Source organism: Pundamilia nyererei, unplaced genomic scaffold, assembly GCF_000239375.1.
Source record: "Pundamilia nyererei isolate P.nyererei 1_Seehausen unplaced genomic scaffold, PunNye1.0 scaffold00159, whole genome shotgun sequence".
Lineage (NCBI taxonomy): Eukaryota > Metazoa > Chordata > Actinopteri > Cichliformes > Cichlidae > Pundamilia > Pundamilia nyererei.
Window position 1 is genome coordinate 68,304 of NW_005187560.1, and position 11,833 is coordinate 80,136.

The 11,833-nt window shown below is 39.3% G+C and overlaps 1 protein-coding gene across 2 annotated transcripts in view; it reads left to right on the top strand.

The window, feature by feature from the left end:
• The window catches only part of fndc5b (fibronectin type III domain containing 5b), a 42,253-nt gene extending 30,819 nt beyond the window's left edge, over positions 1-11,434 (top strand). The window contains exons 6-8 of one of the 2 annotated variants that reach the window (XM_005745454.1): positions 2,049-2,399; positions 10,793-10,863; positions 10,965-11,434. The gene's annotated coding sequence lies outside the window, so the exon portion shown is untranslated. Of the gene's footprint in view, positions 1-2,048; positions 2,400-10,792 lie in introns of both variants that reach the window. The other variant, XM_005745453.1, reaches the window with a different exon arrangement.
• Positions 11,435-11,833: the final 399 nt, after the last annotated feature.

The following is an 11,833-nucleotide window of genomic DNA, read 5'->3' on the forward strand; positions in this document are numbered from 1 at the left end:
TGCGCCTTATGTGTGTGTTAAATACAGTAAGGGCACACATAACTGAGACTGCGCCTTTTAGCACAGTGCGCCTTATGGTTGTGAAAATACGGTAATGCGTTACTTTAGAAAAAATGTAACCCTCTGGGGTGCAGGGTGTAATTGGCCATTTTTAACTACTTTTGATTTTCCCTCCACATTTCACCTTTAAAAACTATTTACTTTGCCTTGCTTGGCATCATTCTTTTCAGCACAACCTCACGTGTCTGAATTTACAGTCATGTTTTCATTTTGACATACTGTCAGACAAAAAAAACAAAATCCGAGTAGAAAAAGTTATATGTTCTATTGTAACAACAACAAACATGTTTATTGAATCATATTTCATAACTTCCATCCATCCATCCATCCTCATCCTCTGCATTACTGCAGCTGCAGCCCTGATCCGTCTGTCGATCTCCTGCTCCCTTCTCCCATCACTCGCGAACAAGACCCCGAGATACTTGAACTCCTCCACTTGGGGCAGAAACTCATCCCCGACCCGGAGTGGGCACTCTACCCTTTCATAACTTTAAATGCAAATATAAATTGTCAATTTTAAAAATCATGTGGAGAAGTTTTGCAAACAACAAAGTTATTTGCAGCTATTTACCTTTTACCCCTTCTTTAAATAACCATTTCAAACTTTACATAACAATCAGCTGTTCTGCATTAAATAAGATGCCACACAAATTATTTGTGCCACTCCAAAAAACTCATTTTCTCTGTCCCCTATAAAGGAGAACATCACAGCCTGATACTTGCAGGCCTGACAGCAGCAGGTGTATCACGCCTCTTGTTTTCATTCAGCAGTCGCGTCATTGTTGTGACACACAACGCAAGACTATCCACAACGCTACACACTAACTACACAAGACAACACATTAACTACACACTACAAAAACGCTAAACGTTACAAATCTCTTTTTCTGCTTTCTATCTCTCTCTCTCTCTCTCTCACTCCTAAAATTTCCACCTCTTCCTAAACAACCAAATGTCATGTTACCATATCATCTTTTGATTGGTCAACATGGTACCAATCAGGAACCATGCCCGTTCCACCAACACGAATGGGCTGTTTTTTGTTTTGTTTTGTTTCTTGTTTTTTTGCTCATAAGCAGAGAGTGCTTGTTAGCACTGTACTTAAACAGTAAATGTGACGAAATTATTGAGGAAAAAACCCTGCGTATATATTGTTTATCATGACTCTGGTTTATCAGCACAATTTAAAAACTGTTTGTTGTTGCTTTGTCTTTAAGTGGTCATGTGATTGGCTTACCACGACTACTTTATTCTTCCTCAGCGAAACAGCAGCACTCATGTGATTGTTTTGCCCCTTTAGCTCCAAGTGTTGTGCCAAAAAGTGATTACCGTCCGCGGGAGCGCGCGCAGCTGCTTAAAGCTGTTGCGCCCAGATTACTTACGTAGACAGCTACTTAAGATGCGGTAAGCTGAACACAGCTTCAGCCGTCTGTTTGGTGGAAAATAGTAACGCGACCGCACCGCATTTTCTTGTTAGTAACGGTAACAGCGTTGTAACAATAGAAATAGTAATTAGTTAGATTACTCGTTACTGATAAAATTAATGCCGTTAGTAACACCGTTACTTGTTATTATTCCCATCACTGTCAATCACTAAGAAGCAAGGCTGCTTTATGAAGCCATCGACACGCTTTTGCTGTGGTCTGACTGAGAGACAAGGCCATACTGGACTTTTATCAGTTGGCGACTTGTCAGTAAAAAACACAGGCTTACTCTAAACTCATACCCTGCTTTTTTAGTGGTTATGGGGACAGTTATTTAAAAAAAAAAGATCGTGCTCTATTCAGCAAAATCCAAAACTAGTGATTAAGACCATAAACTCATTAACTAATTGGTGACTTGGGTCATATTGCAAGCGAGCAAAAAGCAAATTTTGAGTGCAATTATCCACACAAGAAAGTACATTTTGAAAATGGCACAAAACAAACATCATCCAGACTAATCTTCAGCCTTTTGGTGTTTAAGTAAAATGACTCTGTTTCTTTCAGATCCTGAGACCAACGGAAAGCCATTCTCAGAAAATATACTCAAGAACAGATAATCCATTACAGAAACTCTTCTTGACACAATGGAGAGCTCTGCAGCTACAACAGGCACAAATGTGAACTTGCAAAATGAAAAGCTGCAAAACAGTGAAAGAGGAAACACCAGATGATAAAACTCCTTTCACTTTTGTAGCAACCCAAAAATGGATCGCGGCTGATGCAGACACGAGATATTAAATGGCTGTCGGTCAAGCTCTTCTTGACAAGAACTGCTTAACCCGTATGTTCCAGTTACTCCACATCGGTGGCATCCAATCCCAGGAGTGGATCATTAAACATGAATGTCAGCTTCAGGTTTGTATCATCGGTCAGAGATGGCAGAAGTGCAGACTGCCACACACAAATAGCTGGTCCAGGAACCAGTCGGCACACAACAAAACAAGCTAAAGACTTTCTCTTTTTCTATGTCTGTCCATCTGCATCACCTCCTTTCTGTCTTTATAACAGCCCTCTGTGTAGCAGCTCATCTCTCTCCCTGTCTCTCTGTGTCAATGTCTCAATGATAAGCACATTGCTGTTTGGTGCTTCTCCTGTCGTGATTGTTTTAGCCCTTACAATCCCAGTCCTGATTATGGAATGATTATATTGTTGGGTTGGAAGTATTAAAAAAACGCACAGTTATTTGTTTTTAAGGTTAGATTTAGGAGTTTTCCTTCTCGCTTAAAGGGACTCTTAAGTCCAGCTTGTTAATTCGGGGATAAAACATCAGGACAACGTGAAAAACCATGCATGTGCACAGTTGCAGCCAATTTGTTACCACTTTGATTGACTGGCGATGACTGAAAACCTGGATAGTGATATAATCTATGTGCTACTAAGTGTATTTTTCAGTTGTTACTAGGGCTGGGCGATATGACCCAAAATTCATATCTCGATATTTTTTAGCTGGATGGCGATATAAGATATATATCTCGATATTTTTTTTTAAAGCCATAAGTTAAGAACAAAAAGAGAGTTCTTAGTCACACTGTGTCGCAGATGTCACACGGGCACTTTTATTTACATACAGCGTAGATGTACATGAAGAAATTACTTAAAAATAAATTATCACAATTTATTAAATAATCATGGTCCATAAATAAAAGAAAACAATGTTGTTTTTGTGCATAACAAAAAGCTCACAATTGTGCAGTCAAAATGTAAACTAATAGACGCTGAGCATAATAACAAAGAGACAGATTTCACAGCTGCACCACGTCTCTGAACAGGTGCCATTTGTGGTCCTTATACACACACAGTACGGTAATATTACGTTGAAGCACAGTACGTATCACTCCGCGAGGCTCCTCCCCGGTAGCCGTAATCCTTCGACAATCCATCAAGCGGTGCAGCTCCGTAGCTTAGCAAAGTCATATTAAAACATTTTTTGACAGATTGCTGAGCGCTGTGTACCATATAAAATCGGTTCGCGGTCAGTAAGCACAACCAGAATTCATACATAAGGCGCACTGTCGAGTTTTGAGAAAATGAAAGGATTTTAGGCCGTGCAGCTCCTCCGGGCTGCATGTCGTTAGCGCGGTTAGCTCGTTAGCGTGGTTAGCTCGCTAACACGTTGACGCCGTCCAGCCCCACGCACGGGACGATCCGCGGTAACTCGCTAACGGAGATTTTCCGCTTTCATCTTGTCATTGCCTGCAGGTGAAGCTATGGGGGAGGGGGAGTTGTGTTCAGTGAAGGAGAGGCGAGGCCGAGTAACGTTGCGTAGAGACAAAAGTGGACGAAAGAGAGGCAAACCTGCGGCCCCACAAGTATAATTATAACGTAACATAGACTATATCGATATAAACGATATTGTCACATCTTATATCTCGTATGAAAATATATCGATATTTTTAAAAAACTCGATATATCGCCCAGCCCTAGTTGTTACAATAACTAAAAATACAACTTAAACATGTGTCATTATCTTTAATACTCTTGACAGTTGAACAGTTCAAATTCATATTCATGTCTAATGTAACAACCAAACTAATCAGTTTTATGTGGCCCAACGACGGAAGGATTACGTTTTTGTATTGATCCGATACCAATTAATACATAACAGGTATTACCAATACTAATACTGCTACTCTTGACCTATGAAGGCAGCTTATGTAGGGCAGAGCAGTGTGTCAGGATTTATGAGATGAATCGTTAATTTGCAAATTTTAAACACTAAATCATCATAATTTTTACTTTCCGTAATAATTAGTTAACACAACGAAACACAACCTTTAGCTTTTCATGTATTTTCAAAATGAATTTTTTGGAGATCTGGAGTGTAAATGTGCCTGTCTCTAAAGCACCGTGGGTCAACTTCTGCTGTTAAAATGGGCTATAGGATATGAATAAAATAGACATGACAGTCAACACAAAAAAGGGAAGACACTTTTCATAGTGTGTGTTTAAAGTATTTTTTTTTTATTTCCCAAAAAAGTTATTGGGCTCCATATTGAACTTAGACGACGGAATCAAAGTATTGATCGTATCACACTAGTATAAGTGGGTGGATCCAACCGCCTCGACTCAAGATTCCAGCAGGGTATTTTATGCAGGAAGGAGTTAATTAACATGTAAAAAAAAATCATTAAAAAAAGACCAAAATCAACAATCAATTAGTCCTGCTACAAAGTATGTCTAACCATAGCCTTTTATAATTAGCTTTGGGGAGGGTGTGGCTCAGGAGGTAGATTGGGTCATCTACCAATCAGAAGGTTGGTGGTTTATTCCTGTGTCTGTGTGTTGAAGTAACATTGGGCAATATGCATCCATCGTGTGCGTGAATGTTAGATGAAGGCACTTGTCTAAGACTTGTCTAACAAGATCTAGAAAAAAGAGTCACTGGGTGAATGAGGCTTGCGGTTACAACTGATGTCAGAGTTAAAAGAGCGCTATTTAATAGCAGTCGCCAACCTTTTTTGCGTAGGGTATGAATAACCCTATTCATAACACACTGGAAACCAGGGAAACCGAATTAATGATAAAAACGATAAAAAATATCGATAAAAACTGATAAAAACCCTGAAAACAATCAATTTCACACCTGAGCCTCAACTCTCGTGGCCCATTACGAAACGCCTCACAGACTATTACCGGTCCGTGGCCCAGGGGTTGGGGACCACTGCTATATAAGTACCAGTCCATTTACCACCAGTGTGTACTTAACAGCAGCTGAAAGTAGTCCCCAAAATATATAATCTGCTAATTCCTGATTAGGCAACATTTGTGGGTAAAAAAGATCATAATTGCCCAGATGTTCCATGTTTAAAAACAGAAAGTAGATGTGTTTATGGCAGTTCTAAAGGTTTATGTCTTCAGTCGGAGCAGATGGATGAAAAGTGAGCGCTGTGGGCAGATTAGCGAACAGATTGTTGGTTTTAGTCTTTTCTCGGGATTTGCAGACAAAAACGTATATATGTAAAATAAGAAGAAGCTAATTCTCAAAAGCAAAAACAAATGGAGATTATATTTGAAGTCAAGGGAAATCATAATTTGCTACCTAAGCTTTTAAGCAGATGTGGATACAATATTAATAAATGAGAAATCCAGTGTACATTTTCATAGTGTTACTATTCCAAGGGATACAGAAGAAGGAGCGAAACACATCATCTGGCTAAAGATAAAGGCTTCTTTTTATTTTAAAGTTTCCTGTTGAATTATATTGTATTATCTGCACAAATATATTGGACAGCAGCCCCTTTACACCGATGCTCTCTAGTTGAGTTCCCTCAAAAAGTCGACAGAAAAATGCTGCGAAGCTGAACTCAGCAGAGTTGCATCCTTATTAGAGATAATGAGTGAATGTCTGAATGCCTCGCTGGTTGAGATGGCTGCTAAAAAGGAGCACGTATACGCACATATACAATTTAAATACTGCCGCGTGCTGAGAGAGAGCAGGGCTTTGCGTTCTCATCAAAATCAATTCTGCCAAGGCCTCGCCCTGCCATCCATTTTTCACCCTCTCCCTACTTTATCGGCCTTTCTTTTTTCTTCCTCTGTCCCCAGCCACCTTTATCCACCTACATTCTCCCCCATTTATGACTTCACCCTCACTTTCAATCCCTCTGTCACAATACTCTTTTCCTCATATATCACATCACCCTTCCTTGTTTCTACCCTTCACCAGTCTCGTCCTCGCTCTTCTTTCCTCTCCCCTGATTCTCATTATATCCACTTTCAGGCTCCCGTTAGCTGCCTTCTCCCTCTTGGCATCAGCTCTGCTCTCTCTCATTCATTCGGCGCCGGCCCACTGCCTATCCCTCGCTTGCTCTTCTGCCCATTTATCACCTTTTTGTCTCAGACTGGCTGAGATGGACACTTTACCTGCTAAACAAGTGAAAAAAAATAGACTAAAGGGAGGAAGAAAATGAGAGATTCAGTGAAGGAGAACTCTTGAGGAAAGGGAAAAATAAGATAAGTAGAGGAATTTTTCACTGATAAGCACATTTAAGTATAGCTTAAGAAGCACTTTTTACACAGTTTGGGGCTTTTCTAAAACAAACAAACAAAAAAATGTATTTACTCTAATAACTGTTAGCATGTCTGGTTAACTAGCTAACTAGACAGTCCTATTCTAAACCAGCATTGTGTTTATGCAGCATTTCTGACATTGTGGATGCTAGCATTTCATAGTTGCTAATTAGCTAGCTTGCACTCTTTATTGGATTTGGGTGAACAGCACCAGCCGCTAAACGTACCAAGCACATTGGTTAGTCTTTATCCTTAAAGCCTTTTTGTCTTTTGATGTGAGAATGGTTTGAATGTAATAGTAAGGCCTTTAATATTTCTTTATTAATACTATATAACTTCTAGTATATACCAGACCAGTCCTCTGAAAACCACAAGTCTTTAGGCATGAAAACAGTATAGGCATATAGCCAGTGTTGCCAACTCCTCAGTAAGGAAAATTGCTACTAGTGGTCCTAAAAGTTGCTAGAAGTCGCTAAATGACATCATCGCCTAATTGCATAATTGGTCATGCTCATGTAATTGTAAGTGAGCCATAGGAGAGAGAAATAACATCGTGGAAGAGACATAAAATTAGTAAAAAAAAAAAAAAAAAAAAAAAACATCCTAAATACATTTAGAATATATTTAGAACTACAAATTAAATTTCTTTTAGCAATTATTGTTTTTTTAATGTCCCAATTCCAACCCTCCTACTTTATCCAGGCTTGGGACCAGTCAAAAGTGACTCTGGCAGAGTTACTTCTTTTGTGTGTGTGTTTTTAAGTAGTTTTGTGATCCACAAAAAGTAACAGTTAAAGAAGAACTGACTGCATTACAGTCATGGCGAGAGCAGCGGCTTCGCTCATGTGTGATTCATTTGCAGTTTGGACGTGTAGGGGTGAACATGTCCTGCTCTGACAGTAGATGGGGGTGACTCCTGTATGAGGACTACCTGCTGCCAAAGGCACGGTGCCCACAGCAGCACCCACTGCTTGTTGAGAGTAAGATCGATACGTGCTTTCACGTCAAAAAATCGTCATTAGTCTTCCTAATAACACCAGCAAAAGTCGCCAGATTTGTTGCTAGTTGCTTTTTAGAAAAAATGTCGCTAATGGGGTCTGAAAACTCACTAAATATAGCGACAAAGTCACTAAGTTGGTAATACTATAGCCTTCAAGGCAAGGTTTTAATTGGAGCTAACTTTAGCTTCATTAGCTTGATAGCTATAGCAAATGTTGTATGCTAGCATTCGCTGTTTTTCAGGAGCCAAACTCAGCAGCCACTGGTTAGAATCCAGTGAACTGGTCACTCTTGAATGAGAAACCGTTGTCATCTAAATTTGCAGAATGGTTCAAAATAATTAACAATAATATCAAATGGTTGTACAGGGAAGACAAGTGTAGCTCAACAGAGGAAAGGTTTATTGAATGCACATTGGAAAGGTGTTCCAAATGAAGGAAGGAAAAATCCACAAAAGTAATTTAACAGCAGCTATAAAATCTCGTCTTTGCTGATCTTTGGTGTTTAATTTATATGCCAGTGATACTGAGGCATTAGGCTTTACACTTTTGATCACAGAAAGCATTGAAACATTGGTTACTCTTTAATGTGGGATGAAGATAAAAAAAATCAACAAATTCGTTCACATATCAGTTTCTTAAACTATATTGATGTAAAACAAGCGTGTCTACAGAGCAGAGGGATTTAAGAAATTACTTCGAATGAATAATAATTTAGTAGAGTATAGGGACAAACTGTCTGACATTAAAGAAACGAAATTAAGTGGTACAAAGGCAAACATTCAAAGAGAAGACTGGTGATTTTGGGGAGCATATGATACTTGAGGCGATGACAGAAGTAGGGCACCATGACCAGCACTGTAGAGCACAGCAGAATTAAAGAACAAGCATGTCAAACAAAATAGACTCCAGGGAAGTGAATGTCAGGCTTTTTCAAAGAGCAGTGTAGCTGGTCTTTTAGAAACTTGTGTTAGACTTGCTGTTGTTGCTCTGTCTGCACATGTGGACAAAGAGGAAAGCAGAGAAAGGTTTCAGTCAGCAAATCTGGAAGTATTTTTAAAAAGCCCTCTTGTTTCCCATTTAACATCTTTTTTAAAAGGTCTGCTAAAACTGCAAAAAAGAGGACAGGAAGGATATTCCTGTTGTGCTGGTGGTAACCTGACCATGCTTGTAGACCTCTCTATTATTCTAATATTTTCTCTAAGACATTCTGTGGAAAGATTGATTCTGCTGAAGTAAAACATTGTTTGTCCGTGTACATGCCGTCATGTGAACGGAGGAATCTGCGCTTTGTGTTAACATCTTTCGCAAAAGTTATTTACCTGCTCTTTAATTGTTTCTTGTTTAAACTGATTGGTGGTAATCAAAATGATTTTGTGAGCGTTTAGCTGAGATTCTGATGTCATACATGTCTATATCTAAATGACAGACCTAGTGGCACAGCCTGTGAAACCCTCTGACCCTGGTATCAGGGGCACTAGGGTTCAACGGGTTAAGCTAAACTAATGATTGGTTTTAGAACTGAAGAAGTCCAGTCACCTTGTTTTCAAGATCCCAAGACAGTGTTGGGCCATATTCCAGTCAGCACACTGCTTTCTATGTTGAACAAACCAGGCTAACGCAGGTGAATCCTCTCTAAAGTCATCAATAATTAAGTTGGTCCCCACTGATGTGCTTTTCATTTGATTCACCCTCTCCTAAGCAAGGCAGTATGTGCACCGAGATAAGATCAGGCTTTGTAAAAACCAGCTGGTGCAGTCAGCCCCAGATCACTGCACATATCCCCAATTTTACTCGAAAACTAGTGCTACAGCTCTGGTAGAAGTAATTAAGTACCAGTGAGGTTTGTAGGCGAGCTTAAACATGAGAGCATCATCTTGTCTACAGACTAGACCCCAAGGAAACATAGAGTATAAAATGTGGACATACTGTAATGTCACGCATTGATTTGCAAAGTCCCTTCTTCTACTGAGCATTTTCATTGCAGTCTTGGTGTTTTGAAACCAGCTATGGTGAGAAAGAAGCAGGTCTGACTGTGAAACTGCATGCTCATTGGCCAGCTTATTGTTGACAAGTTATTAGCCAATGAACATACTCTGAAACAAGATTTATAAAAATGACCTTGTTTTTGTTCATTATGGCCCAAAATGAGTAACCACAAGCACAGCAAAGAACATGTCCAGAGGTCAAGCTCGATGGGACCAGGAGTCTTTTTTGGTGTCCCCCCCCCCGATGGCCATTAAACAAAGCAGATATTTAAGGCATGTCATATTGGCTTTACTTTTCAGACCTGGGAAGCTACGCCCATCTTTTATACTGTTTGACAAAATAGCAAAACTGACAAAAACTATTATAATGCAAATTAAACAAATCTAAATCTGCTCTTCTTTTTAACATCGCTTTTTTATTTCACTTGTAATACGTTCCTCTTTGTGATCATTGAGAAAAAAACTGAAACTTTTAACAATACTTGATTTTAACATTAGATTAATTTGACATAATGACATTTATTTATTCCATTTACGAGCAGCTATTACTGCAAATGAAACCATAAATGTCCAAAAATATGATGAAATCCTTTTTTTATTTTGAATGCACAGATCCAAATTGATATTAGTTTTGACTCATGAAGAAATAAAGAATTAAGCTATTTGAAAGTACTGACTGTTTGATATTCATGTCACGTACGTGACGTGGGAACTTTCCCCTAATCAGGGTGCACAGGGGTAAACACTAAATGTAATCTGAGTGTGATAAAAGTACAAATATACTTAGTGACTGTGCAGATACCGAAGCTGAAGTGGTCATTTTCATAGCGGTCGAATCCAAGCACACATAGACGCACACTCACTCATCCACCACGTCTATTCTCCAACTGGCTGCAGTCCAAACTGACACATGGGGAGAGAAGCAGCAGAAGGTAGGCCTGTCCCAAACAGCTCAGTCTCTGTCTATATGAGGCTGCAGGAAGCCACTGAACAGCTGCTCAAGGTGAACGTCCAATGAGGCATGTGCAAATATGAAGCTCGAGACTGGGAGAGAGACCTAAAGACAGAGACCGAGTGAGGCACACACACAGAGGGGAGGATGAGTCAGAGAATCAGAGGGAATAGGCTCATGAGTGACAGACGCAGAGGGGCAGGAAAGATCATTATACCCGATAGGGTTCGCTGAATCGAACCTCCGATTTCAGTCACGGCGACATGTTTGAATCTTAACAGGGGTGTCTTTTGTTTGCAGCGTGACAAGAGTCTCAATTTGGATTTGAATCATGGACGGACATCATGGACAGAAACTGCTCTAGCGAAATTGTAAAAAAACAAAAAAACAATTGCACCACAGAAAATCTGACAACTTATCACATTGGCCAAAGAGCATCCGATCCACTCACCAGTTCTTTTTGTGTCCATAGGTGTCCTGAAAGCAGCTATACTTGCAGCAGAGGACTTTTAAGTGCTCATTCACACTCGCAGCCTCCCTCCTTTGTACGTCATAAACCCAGATATAACTATGTAATTTAAATCATTGTGACATGATGAATATCTGTGAGCTTCTCAGTAACCCCGGCCTTAAATCCAACTCCTGTTCATCTTCAACCCGAAGCCTATGGCTAAAAAAGAGCCAATTCCCACTTGTTTGTCTGTACTGTAGACTGGATGACTGAATACTGAGAACCTTGAATAAGGCCCTACATAGTGTAGAGAAGAATAGGGCCGTTTACTTATGGCATATATTGTTCATTATGTCAAAGCAAATAACCAAGAAGCATGGATTTACAGCAGAATAATGTGAGTCTGTGTTTTATGTACACCATGTCTGTTGAACTATTTTGATGTTAATGGGATAAAACCTGTTCATGAGGGCTAGCATGACTCTGCTATTGTTCACACCCATGGTATATATATATATATATATATAAATATACTATTTCTATGAAAATATAAATGTCTAATTATGTATCAACACGGAAAAGAAATAAAATATTTTCAAAGCACCATGTATGTGTCATCTTGTTTGCTGCACTCGCTGTACATCTGTAATAATTATACGTTTATACAAAATGGTAACTATTTACAGCTTTTGATTCATTCACTTGATCAGTTCACTTTTATTTATTTTATTTATCACTGTATATACCTCCAGTCCAAAATAACAATCATCTTGAGACCCTTTAATATTGTAGGGCCTTTACCTTACAGTAGGGCTGAACGATATATCGCATTTGCGATAATATCGCGACATGATCAAGTGCAATTTTCTAACCGCAAAGGCTGCGATTAT